Genomic DNA, 14,393 nt, shown 5'->3' with positions numbered 1-14,393 from the left:
ACACGCGGGGGCACTCGCGCGCACGAACACACAACAACAATCTCCCGCAACGCCTTAACAGACTGTTGGGACAAGTGCTGTGAGTGAGCAGTGCCTATGGAGGCCAGCATCAGCAAGGTACACGAGGGAGTGGGTTGCCAGCATAACACCTTTGACTCCCCAGTGGAAATGTTTACACACGGCACCAGGTGCAGGCAGTCCTCGACTTACGAATATCACACTGACAAATCATCGACCTGCGAACGAGCACTTACGAACTGAATCGTGAAACTATTTTGTACAGCGAAGCGATCCTTCGCGAGATATAATGAGCCACAGCCTCCCTCTCTCAAATGACTCTTTATTTGTCTCGGGTGGTCCACAAATTTAAGCATCTGGTTGAAAACCTATGCAGCTCTTTCCTTGCTGTGTTCACCAATGTCACACACAAGCACAGGTGCCAAAACCAACGCCCGTAGGGTGTCACGAGTGATGTTTTTGTGCAGGGCTGTGCACTGTAGATACCACTAGATCTTCCTCATTGCCCATCATAGTGACAGGCATGCTGTCTAAACACTTTAAATAAGATAAATTAAACAAGTATAACCAAAAATGTACAATATTGAGCCAAAGTGTGATTCCATATTGTGAGATAAATTCATTTAAATAAAAATTACTCCTGTCAATAATGCTTTAGCTTACATTTGGTTGCATTGAATCACCAATTAAGGCCGGCCTGTTATCTGTGATAAAGCACAGGGAAGCGTTGTCATAGGTAATATAATACCTGGGTAACAGGGACCTTCCATCTTATCAAACACCACGAAAAAACTCCTCATCCACAGAAACATGTAACGGTAAGGTCTGTTTTCAGAAAGGTCTGCTATATGCAATTAGCTATTCAATACATACATGGAACATTTATCACATTTCTATATTCATCTTCCTACATCATAATTTTCATCCATCGTCAGCCATTATCATCGTATTCATCATCCATCACCGTGAGTATTGACTGGATAGTGTGCCTCAAATCGGTATGAAACAACTCCCACAGTGCCAATGTATATTCTTGGGTCTTTCGGTAAAGTCACGTAGATAGTGAACAAATCTACGTATCTTGACTGAAAGACCCAAGAATATGAATTCCTGCAGTCACGAAAGCTTTAAGTTAAGTGCCAATGGAATTAAGATGTGCTACTGAATCAGAGTACTGCGTATAGGTAGCATGTGACCTGAGAACGCAAAACATTGGCAAGACAACCAACAACATCCTTTACCATCTTCACAATCGCTCTCATCATCATCATGAGCACTGCAATATTCCCACGCTTTACGGCAGCGCAAGTGGGAAAGTGCTGCCTCCTACTGTGTGAACCAGTGGTCACTTGAAGGGATGCCAGAAGTAGCTCTATGATATCCGCTTCCGTGGGCCGTGCGTGATATCTGAATTGATTCAAAATAATATTTTAAAAACATAAATTAATTACAAATGTTTTAACATGCTTAAAGCTATTGAGTTTGTTTAACTTTTAAGTTTTTTTACTTTGAAACAAACTTATCTAGAATTATTCAATGTTTTTATTTACCAGGTGCCATTTAAAGACAGGAAGTTGGGGCCGTTGCATGTGTAGGACCTGAAATACACGCGCCACGCGCTCTGTGGGTCTGTTGCTAGGCAGACAAGCAAGTGGACAGTGGGGATATTTGAGGACGAGGTTGTTGTTGCTGAGGCGTGAGAGGAGACGCATTAAGTGGCGTAACAGGTGTTAAGGGCAACCGGGGACACAGGCCGGTGATTGGTTTAGAGGGTAAGTGCTAAATGAGGGGCGCCGCTCTGGCGGCAATAACAAAGTCACGTGAGGCTGGGGGCCTGGGGGCCGAGGGGTAATCGGGGGGTGAGATAATTAATAGGGACTAATTGGGGTGGATATAAAAGGATAGCGCAACAGAGAGACGGCAGCTTTTGGGAGAGTCTTGGTGGAAGCTGGAACCTTGGTGGGAGCTGGAGCGATGGGGCCGGGGAAGAGAGCAGGAGTAAGTAGGGAGATACGATAGGAGTCTTGGTCATAGTCTTGGGGAAGCTGGAGTCTTGTTAGAGCTGGAGAAGAGTTGGAGTGACGGTGCCCGGAATAGCGGAGGGCAGGAGGAAGGAGATACGATAAGAGTAACAGTGGAGAGAGATAGGTCAAATACGGTAGCAACGGATAGAGGAGACAGAGTGAGTGGTAGCAGTGGTAGCAGTGCATCAGAGAAGATACGGAGCAGGGTAGCAGCGGAGCGACGGACCCTGGGAGAACTGGAGAGAGAACGGAGGGACATAGAGCGCGTTGATGGCGGATGGCGTGGCGGAGCGAAAGGGTGGTCACGGAGGGGTGATGAGGAGAAGGTGTGGACCTTGAGCAAATTAACGGGACGAGAAAGACAATCCGAGTACGAGTCCTACACATGGAATTCTCAGGGTGCTAAGCAACGCGTGAAAGGAGGGATTTTGCTGCTATAGCCCAGACATGCAATGAAGTCCAAATGTCGGTGCAGTTCAACCAATGCAGAGTTTTACACCTCCTTGAGACATACCAGCAACCAGCTCACGAAGCAGGGTCCAAAGTACCACGGATCAAAGAGTCGAGGGTATTTTTTTGTGCAATAATATTCGTTACATTGTTAACAATTTGGAGCGGCTTTTTCCACACTTCCTCTCAATTTTTTCGTTGGTCATCTGAAAACATTCACTACAATGTCCAGTCCCCATCATATGTTTGTGCCCTGCACTATGAATGGGATTAACAGATGAGCTGAAAATGTTGACTCAGTGGTGACAAGTGTAACACTGTATCCTGTACATGGACATTTACCCACTCACTCAAGTCAAAGTAATTTCCTGCTCAAACGAGCATTGAGGCGGTGCCAATCAACTGCTTACAGCCCTGAGCCAATGATAGAATATCCACATTTTTGTGGCGGGGACAAATCTAGCAGGATAAAGGTGAAATGTAGAGGTGCAGCCCAGCAATTGATTTCTCTCTCCAATGCTGGCAGAAGGGAGGGCCTCCACCTAGAGGGAGTTCAAAAGAGCCGACCATATATAGGGGCGTTGGACCTGCTCTTCCACGCTGGCCAGAAGTATTTAAAGAGGCGAGAGGACCCACAGTTTAGCTCACCACGCGTGTGGTCGGTTCTTGTCTAGACAAGGTGCACTTCAGCCTGGTTCACTGCAGGAGCAAGCAGTGCTGTTGCACGGTGACATGGGTGGGTCGCTATTTGTCTGTGTTCTTAGGCAACTCCTCGGGCAGCCTGAAAAGGGTAACTCGTCTGATCCGAGTATATTTGATTGTAACATAGCAATATGACTCGTTGTTAGACATGTACTCAGAGTTATATGTATTTTGAACGTCTTTAGCACCGTACGTAATCAACCGTGCTAATCAGAGGTGATATGTATGTCATACATTGCAGTTATGCAATGTATTGCAGTTGTGCAATGTATGATATACATCATACTGCATTCATGATATGTTTATTCTTTGTCAAGCAACTGCAATTTGCACAAAATATATACATAAAAACACACAGAAAATAAAGTTATAAAGACATGCACACCCTCTGCTACGCCGTATAACCCCGTGCCTGGGTAAATGCCATGCCGTGCGGATGACAAGTCCCTTTTTATGGTGCCTGACACCAATACGTCAATTAACGACAGAGAGACGTGGAATCTATCAGCGGCCGCATCTCCAACACTACTTATGTATTCATACCTGAAAATATACGCCAGTGCAAATACATTTATCTTTCCCACGTAATGTGCAAATCAATTATGTGGCAGTCTGCAAATAGCTTGTGGCCAATTTTTTTGTATATGGGACACAAGTAAACAGCTGAAATCAAACACAAGGAATAAAGTCCCTTCCAGAGCCAGTCGAGACTACTTCGTGCCGAGCACAACTCCTGATGTTCTATAGCAGGCAGGCCTGCCGGTGACAGTCCAGGTGTTAAGCAGCAGCAGCAGCACCGAGGGTTCGATGCAGAAGGGTCAACGTTGGGCCTCTAAACAGCACAGTACAGCCAGTGTTCTAAATTCACTGGCCATGGATGAACTTCACCAGCAGCAGCGGACCTCAACACACCGAGAAAAAGGTGCCACCAGGTAAGCCTGCTTACGCGCCCGATACATTCCCCGCACATCGGATTAGCACGATTGGCTGCATATGGTGCGAAAGATGTTCAACATACTTTCCACTGTAGTACTTACCATACCTATATTTCTTGTATGCAGATGAGTTTATTAGACTAGACATGTGTTAGAGTATGTTATGGTACACACGTCGATAGGAGTAACACAGACGTCTCTTTCCTCTTCAGTTAGCAAAGCCATTCACTTTTAACGTGAAACAGTGACCAGTAAACAGGTAACCGTTTTCAGATCATGGGTTACCAAAAGTTATGGGAACTGGTAATCGTTTCCAGTGGAATGTTTTCTTTTTACCAACTAATGTGCATCCCTTTGTCAATTGGAAGGGAAACGGGCAGCTCTTCAATTGATTTATTTGCTCACTCGCACCACTGCTGGTAGAAATGCCTCCACTAGATGGAGCTCTAGTGTGGAAATTTGGTCTACTCTTCCACGGTGGCGGGAGGTCTTGCAAGAGGTGGGCGTACCAACAACGCTGGGTGGACAGAGGAAGCGCATATTTAAGAAACTTGCCCCCGTTGCTTCGACCGCCACGATGGGATCGATCCGGCGACCTCTGTGTTGCAAGTCCAGCGTGCTGACCGTTACTCCAGGGTGGCAGCTCCATTCGGTTATCAGTTAAAAGGTAAAACAAATGTGTATTGCTCTGCACGTTTATATATGTGTGTCAATGCGATGAGAGAAAGTTGTTACCATCTTATCATTATGATTGCTCGTAATGTAAATCACTATTTAAACATAACCGATATGAGTTTGAAAATGTGTATCAACATTGTAAACCGTGATTAATGGTCATTTAAAATATATTTTACTAAAATTGCTCATAATCACAAATAAATTATTCGTGTTCATACAAATGATACAGCTTAAACTTACAGTTCGAGAGAACAGTTTTACCAACATAGCAAATGTGTTTAAAAAGCTCTTATCCTTACATATTACGCAAAAACCACCAGCTCCTGAAGAACTGCATTGTGTTGTCATCGTGTCCTTAAGCCACCATTAATAAATACATTGAAACAAATGTGAGTTTTGTACATGTGATGCACGTTGTATTGGGCGAAATGAGCGATTTGTTTTCTGGCTTGTGCGATGTTAATTTCGGTTAATATGGGGTTTCTCGTCATTTACGGATGTGAAGTGCTGCGTGCTATGGGATTAGAATTAGAGTTTAGCCTGCTATTATGGGACATGAAGACGCACTGCCACTTGTAGCTGTATTTTGAAAAATAATAATCAAATAATATACTATAGCTAGGTTGCACATAATTGTTTTGTTTCATGCTAATATCCACAACAAAATAAAAAAAAAACTAAACAATAAAGGCGTACACATTTTTCTTAAAATTATGATTCAGTTTAAGGGCATTTAAAAAAACATTACTATAATTTTTTTAGTGACTTTGGAATACACATGTGAACGGCTGTACTTGTATCAATTTAAATCATATTCTTACCCCATGATTCCTACATAAATAGCCTCAGCATACATGTGGGAATCGATTATTTATGATTTATGGAAAGAGAAGCATGGAAAGGTGAGCACTGTACGTGTTTGACGCCGTGGTGGCAGTATAAACGGGAAGCATTACAGTCTGTCGATTAGGAGGCCTCATGAGGTGGGGTAAAGTGTGGGTACTCCCACCTCTGCCCTCTAGTACAGGGGTCGGAAACCTTTCAAAGAAGAAGAGATATCTTGATTTGAAGCTTTCGTGACTGCAGGAATCCATACTCTTTGGTTCTTTCGGTAAAGTCACGTAGGTATAAAATAAATACCTACGTGACTTTACCGAAAGAACCAAAGAGTAAGAAGAGATATTTAAATTTGTCTTTGACCAAAATAGTTCGAGAGCAGCATCACACGCAGAGCTACTTGTACACAAACACAGCAGCAGGTATACAGCAGATGAAAATATCTGACTTAAATAAACAAAATAAGTAATGGAATAAACTGCGTCTATTTAAAAATTTTCCCCCTTAGATTTTCTACAATTTGACTGTTGTACATTTTGTTGTCACCAAGACATTCCATAGTGACCAATTCCTTGTCATATTTGATAACGTTATCTTTACGTTATGTTTTAAGTTTTGCGTTTTTTTACTCTTTCCCACAAGGGGGCAGCCAAAGAGACGCAAAGGGGAAGCCAACGTGCTGCATGCGGCTCCGGAGCCGCATGTTTGCGACCCCAACTCTAGCGGATGCCCTTCTGCCAGCAATGGCGTGACATTAACAGTGGCGTAAGGAGCGTGGGGGCAGGGGTGCCTTGACCCCCCCCCCCCCTGGTGGCCAAGGATACGAGTTGGGGCCCCCTTGACAGCCACCATGAGATATGTTTTCAACAACGGTGTAAATAACAAAAACTTATCTGATGCTGTGATTGGGCAAGAGGAGCCCGCGATGTAGAATAGCCTCGGTGCTACCGTGCGAGACAAATACAATATTGGAGCTCCACCTGACCGATTACCGCACCCCCTGAGCTGATAATTAGCAGCTTTATTATAATTATAATGTAGTCGCTACGCCAATGAGTGACAATCAGTGTCGAGGGCTGCATGTTTACCTATGGCTGTACGTATAAGGAAAGCCACTGGAATGTCTGTAAATGTTTCCACATGGTGGCTTCACATGGAGATTTTCACCAGGGCTCTAATTGTTCGTACCTCTATCTGACACTACAATTTACAAGAGCAATTTTTACTCAAGCGCCACAGTTCACAGCCGCAAGAAATATTCCAACGGACTTTTAACGACACCCACATGCCTGCATTTAACACACGGGTGCGGTCTGCAGAACCCCATCAGCAACGTGCTATGTTCTAAGTTCAATTTCAATCGGAGAACACGCGCACACACATATAGATAGAGCAGTGGTTCTCAACAGGGGGTACGGGGACCCCTGGGCGTTATGTGCCAATGCCCCAGGGGGTACGTGAGGTGATTTATAAATATGTGAGATTATATCATAAATGAGTAATTCGCGAATAATCATGTATGAATTTGCCAATATAGAATAACTGGTACATTTAACATCTATATGGTTACCTAGAGCGATATAAAAATAATTTCTAAACTCATTGATTATAATGAATGTGGTTTGCAAATGTAATCAGTTAGCGTGAACAAATTATGTCTTGCGTGCAGAGCGTTCATTGAATATTTTTGTATTCGCTTGCAGTGGCTAGCTGGTTAGGATATACCACACAAAATGGACAATTAGTTAAACTGGTGATTTTAACACGTAGGCTTTCGCGACCAATATTATTCATAATCAACGTTTTTGGGTTTAGATCGCGTTATTTATAAATGTGTCGTAACCCTCCACCACCCGACACGGCCAATCAGTAAAAATCTAGTATATAATTACAATAACCCCCCCTCAAATATTTGCACCTGACGAATTAATGAGTTAATGATGACGTCACCCTGCTGCTGCTCTATATAAGAACGGGAGACACAGCAGAGCCTCACCATTCTGGCGAATTGCCCGATGATGCTGGATGCAATTACCAGCGAAACGTCGTACTCAAATTGTAAATGTTGTGGTTTCACGCTTCAACACACCTGTGGGCTAAAGCAGTGAACTATTTGTCCTTTGTCAACGTGACACTTTTTTACTGATTGGCCGTGTCGGGTGGTGGAGGGTTATGACACATTTATAAATAACGCGATCTAAACCCAAAAACGTTGATTATGAATAAACTGGTGATGTTTATTATTCGTACATTCATGTCTCAGAACCATGTTGGGTCAGGCAAGGGGGATACATGGTTGAAACAATATTCAACAAAGGGGGTACAGCAGTAGCAAAACAAGGTTGAGAACCACTGAGATATAAGGAGCTCTGGGGGGCTGAGGAAATGTGCCGAGAGGAGTGAAACAACATAGATTCAGAGGCTCCTGTTAAGAGGTGGGGCCTAGGTGCTATGGGTTCTACTCGACAGGAGCCCCACTCGTGGTGCTGGGCTGACCACCACGGGACACATGCAGCTCCCTCTCTCACTGCACTGCTGGTGGGGACACGTGCCCTGAGAAACTGCTCCTACGACGTGAATTACTGTGCAAGAAACCAACTGCACTCCTGAATTTACCGGCCCGTTTGATCTCTAACAATGCAATGCCGTACTATAATAATTATGGAGAAATACACGACATGTACTGCACTTAATTGAACCATTGAAAACTTTGAACACGACACTAAAACAGCAGCAAGGAATTCCAACCACCTTCAATGCCTATAGATCTACCCAGTGACATTACGTTATTATTACGATTATTAAAGCCATGAGTACTGTAACAACTGTGTGTGAAAACAAACCTCTCACCTCAAATCCAGCTGGTAGCGTATGCGTGATGTGGTGTAATAACATAACATTACCAAGGAAGACAGGAGTCACTTCAATCCAGTGCAAACGCTTTTTCTTCAAATGTTTTTATTGAACCCGCAACCACGAACATAACCTAGGGCAAACAACATTTTAAGACAATAACTTATCCGATTAATGTAATGCTTTGCAAAAAAAGAATCGAGTTATGGACAGCATGGCAACTGTGTTACATCGTTTCCATGGTTCATTTCATTGTTCAATGACTTAATCCTGTAACTGACCGCATGTGCATGGTAACCTTTGAAGCAGTGGTTCTCAACATTTTTTGGCGACTGCTGTACCCCCCTTGTTGATTTTTTTAACCAAGCACCCCCTTGACCCAACATGGTTCTGGGAAATAAATTTACGAATAATGAGCTTCAGTATTTTAATCAATTGTCCATTTTGTGCAGTATATTTCAACGAGCTAGTCACTGCAAGCGAATACAAAACAATTCAACGGACGCTCTGCATGCATAACCTAATTTGTTCGTGTTAGCTGGCTACTCTTGGAAACCGCATTGTTTACAATCAATGAGCTTAGAAAGGTATTTTATATCATTCAAGGTTACCATATGGATAAACATTTGCCGTAGTCATTTTATATTGGCAGATTCATGTAGCATAATTATTCACCATTGGCTATCATGTATGATATCATTTCACACATTTACAAATCACCTCACGTACCCCCAGAGACATTGCCACGTGTACTGCCAGGGGTCCGCCTCACCCCCGGTTGAGAACCACTGCTCTCGGTAATGAGTAGACTCAAGGCAGGCTCATGTTGAGTGAAGTGCAGTTGGAGAGTCTTTCTTTAAATCACTTTTTTTTTACTTGAAGTACAGCAAAGCAAAACACCAATACAATAAAATCGTGAAACAATTAAATATCGAAGGGGAAATATCGCGATAATTGTGATCTTGTCAACATTTATATTGTATCATGACAAAATATCATAGGTGGGACAAAGTCATTGTTATGCAAGTCCAAGTCGAGTCGCAAGTCATCAAATTCATGACTCGAGTCTGACTCGAGTCCAAGTCACATGACTCGAGTCCACATCTCATAGGTGGGACAAAGTCATTGTTATGCAAGTCCAAGTCGAGTCGCAAGTCATCAAATTCATGACTCGAGTCTGACTCGAGTCCAAGTCACATGACTCGAGTCCACACCTCTGCAAAATATATACTGTATCGCACAATGGCAATTATACGTAACTAGCCTTTAGCCCGTCCAAGGACGGGTGTATTTTAGTAAATCTGAAACTTGCAAGCGAAAAGCAGATTTGGGGTCCGACGTCCACCCCCTCCACTCCCCCCTCCTCCTCGTCGGCTGCCTCTCGCCGGGCCCCCGCCGATCGGGTGATCGCCCCCCCCGCACCAGCGCCTTCTCTGAGCGACATAGCTAATCGGCTGGCTCACCACCGCCCGGGGCTATCTCGCACACGCCCACGTACACCACCACAAAAACGAACGCGGTGGCGTGCACGGAGGTTGAAGGAAATTGACCAAAATCGTCCCAGGCTACTCTTTTTATATCCTTAACTTCAAAGGCCCGGGATGCCATCATGCGCTTACCCGCGCCCAGCGGGCGGCGGCCACCCATTGTCCCTTTGTCTTGCGCCCTTCTTGCTCAGGGTTCCGTCCTCCATTCCCCCCCCCCCCCCCGAGTTGTACCGCATTGTGGTTGGCCCAGGGAACATTTTCTTATTGCACCCATACAATTTAAACCAATGTTAGGGGCATCGCAATGTAACCTGCCCTGCGAGGGTCGGACAATCTCCTGGCACCGGAAAACCGTGGGACTTTCCCTCTAGGGGCCCTTCGGATTAAAACCCGATGTGCCAGGCAACCCCCCGCCAGAACACTACGTGAGTGCGCTGTGTGCGGGTGTGTGTTTTAGTGCAGGGGCCGGGAGGGAATCGCGGTGCTTGCGGAGTAGCTCTGCGGTCGTGGCACCACACAGACCGCGACGTGATATTCATTGCATCAATTCGTGTGCAATTTGCAAAGACGCGGTGATACAGACTTATTTTATCAAAAGGTTATATATAATCACGTAGATAGAAAAATTATAATACAAATAACGTGAAAAAAAAACAAAAAAACATTTATGTAGACTGTAGCCTGGTTCTTAACCTGAGTGAGCATACTGGTAGTTTATACATTATAGACTGCCAGTACACTCACTCCGGTTAAAAACCAGGCTAGAGTCTACATTCTAGACTGCCAGTACACTCACCCAGCTTAATAACCATTGCTACAGTCTACATTATAGAATGCCAGTACACTCACCAAACTTAATAACCAGGCTATAGTCTACATTATAAACTGCCAATACACTAACTCCGATTAAGAAACAGGCTACAGTCTACATTAATGCTTTTTTGTTTTTTATTATTTTAATTGTATTTTTATAATTTTTATTTGTATTCACTTTATTTTTATTTTTATATCTACGTGACTTTACTGAAAGAACCAAAGAATATACTGTTCATGATTATTCATGAGGGGGGCTGGCCGTCGTTGAGTGACGTCACACGCGGGACACACAGACATGCTTGGCTCAGTATAGTGGTAAATTATACCTTCTGTAGAGTTATCATACAACATTGAATGTATACAATGCTGTATTATAATACAATGTTAAATATTTCCATAATCTGTAATATCTAACATCACATTAGGCTGAGGTCCCAGCTGTGTTCATCGGACGCTGTTTTGCAGGTGGCGTAAACTGGTTTGCAAGCACCTGATCGAGCCTAAACTGTCACAGTCGAGCGGGAGGTGCTGCGTGGAGGACGCGATGCCTCCTCCGGCACACGACGGTGTCGTGAAGCGCATCTCCAAACAGCTGGGAAAGCTCCGGCCACGCCAGCAGTCGGCCAACAAGGAGGACGCTAATGACAGAGCAACGCTATTGAGGCCATATCCGCGCGACACCGCGGGAGACAGCGCGGACGACGACGACGATGATTCCACATCCAGCGACGCGTTCTCAAAGTCGACGGACTCCATCGCACGCTCAGCGAGGCCTCGCGGCCACCTCAGGCGTTACAGGAGGACAGTTTTACAGCCACCGCGGCCGCGGTGGAAGATGTCCGTGCACCAGCGCATCCAAGCCTCAGCCTCCACCTCCATGCTGCCCAGCATCAAGGAGCACGTGGCGCTCGGCGGTGCCAAGCCGCGGCGTGCAGGTATAAGCAATCGGAGGATCCGAAAATTTGTACGTTTTAATATTTACCATAGAAAATATGTTGATTTTTTTTATTACTATTAAACTATTTTAACTATTTTTCATTTTTACCAGATAAGGCTCACTGAGCTCTGATAATGTAGTCAGTTTCAAAGACAATGCAGCAATTATTAGAACATATTTTGCCACAAGTGCTTGTGGTTAATGCAGACGAACTAAACTATTTTATTTTACCAGGTAAAACCCGCTGAGCTACACAGCTCTTTTTCATAAGCGACCTGACCACAAATGATAACTCAATGAAGTGGCTTATCACGTGGAAATATATAGCAGCCAAATACTCTGAACGCGTGTTTCTAAGTGGGGAAAACCAGAGGACCCGGATAAATATATACGCGACAACGAGGAAAACATGCAAACTCCAAATATACAGGCATCAGGGTCGGGATCGAACTCCAAATACACAGGCATCAGGGTCGGGATTCGAACTCCAAATACACAGGCATCAGGGTCGGGATCGAACCCACAATCTCCTGCATAAAGTAAAGCCCGATTTCTTTTTGGAAATTTGGAGACTGCTCCCACCTTGCAATGTTTCTAAATTAATCGAAATCGACCCCTTGCAGGTCTGCTCATTGAGCTGTAACTTATGCATCACCAAATGCAGAGCTTATATCCCCAGACATTGCGTGTGGCCATTGCGTGTGCACAGCATTTGAGTTTGTGGCCTCATTGTTGCATATGCATCACTATGGAGAAGAGGCGTTATTGATTGTCGTTACTCGGACCAAATATATAGAGGTGGTGCCAGCCCATTGGGGTACGTGAGCATAATTTATTTTATAAGATGAACAAGCTACATAATTAATATTACAACTGTTGAGATTATAGACAAATAGACAATTATATTAACAGCATTAATATACATATGGGCTTTTATTTTTCTCAGGATCTGAGGAGTTTGAGCTGATAATTGGTAGTACCCTTTTCTTTGTTATGAATTCGTAGTCCCTCAGCTACTTGTGACTCTGAGCGTTCTCTCGTTTGCATAATCCTGACACCACCACGGAGAACACATCTATGTTTTTAAACTCATCTGTTGATTATTGTGCAAACAGGACCAGTACACCCTTCCTCAGCATATTGAGTGTTGGACATCAGCGTAATATTAAACCTAACTACGTAAAGTGCAAACGAAGTTCAATATACATACATACAACTCTACTCTTCTCGCCATCCCAGTCGATACGTGTGCTATGCGTAACGCTGACATTTTAAATGTCAAGAAGTCATCGTGGCCACCTCGCCATTTTTGGCAGATCTCTTAAGGTTTTGCTCGAGGTTGGCCTTCATGGCATTCCAACATCTGACGTGAAGTCCTTTTCATTGACTGCCATTCCTTGGTTGCCACTCTTGACCATTGGCCGTCGTCTCTTTGAGTGACGTGTCCTGATCGCAAGCCCACTTGCTTTTCCTAACAGTTTGAAATATCTCTGTAAAACTCTAATGCGTGTAAACGATTGTTAGCAATAACCTGTAAAGTTCTGACAATTTCATTATAATACTTCATACTTAATGGATGAACAGTTAACATGTAATCGGCGTTTGTGTGCGTATGTGTGTACAGAGCGGGGAGCGAAAGAGTAGCGGTTAGTGCGCTGCACTCCGAACCCGGTGACCCTGAGTTCGATTCCCGCACACGGCTAACCGGTCCTGGGCCTCCCCTAGGTCGACTAAGCCTCAAATGGGTACCTGGTGCGGTGTAAATATCGCTACTAAGGAGACAAAAACGGTCGGGCGTTGTGCTGGTCACCCACCCCCTCGTGTGCCATGCCGGCCTTCATAGGTGCTCGCTAACAGCACTTGCCCTGTCTGTTAAGGCTATACAGGGGATCTTTGTTTTTGTACGCAGCTGTGGCCGTCTGTGTGGACACGGTCGACACAGAAACTGCCCAGCTGCTGACCAACTCAATCGTGGTCAAGTCTCGGAGAATGTCCCGGCGCGTCTCGGTCACCAGTCTTCCCACAGGCCTGCAGAAGGTCAGGTGATACACACCATACGTGTGACCATTACACACGCAGAGTGTTTAGATTTTGGCTACGATCATTGCATTACTGTATTACCTACATATTTTTCTCTAATATTATGGAGTTGAAAACTGCCAAAATAATCCACACTGTGCGTGGCACTATGAGACGGCACAATTGAGAAAACCTGTGCATATATTTACACACGAAGAATAATCGGATTTACACCATTTCCTTTCATGAGTGGCTAGTTCCCAGTATAAAGTAGTATGGGCAGATACGTGACATTGCCGAATATGTGAACCGGACAATGCCTTCCGCAGGCTGTCACCTCACTGATGGTCCTCTGGCCACTCTCACGCGTTGATTATCTTCAAACTTGAGAGGTCTGATTCCCACTTGAAGGCACAATGAAGGGCCATTTTCAGGGCGTCAGCTTTTAGCTCAAGCAAAAGTGTTGTTTGACACTAGTATACATCATAATGCTTTTTTGGAGTTAGAGCTCATAAATATAAATGTCGTTAAACCCACCAACACCCGACACGGCCAATTAGTAAGGTTTGTGCCGTAAACAAAACGTGTCAATTAGTTATTAGTTCAGCACACCTGTGTGTTAGAGAGTAAACCCACA

Source organism: Lampetra planeri, chromosome 11 (assembly GCF_965212315.1).
Source record: "Lampetra planeri chromosome 11, kcLamPlan1.2.h2, whole genome shotgun sequence".
NCBI classification, from domain to species: Eukaryota; Metazoa; Chordata; class Hyperoartia; order Petromyzontiformes; family Petromyzontidae; genus Lampetra; species Lampetra planeri.
The sequence above is the reverse complement of the archived record's forward strand: the minus strand, read 5'-3'. Positions refer to the sequence as shown.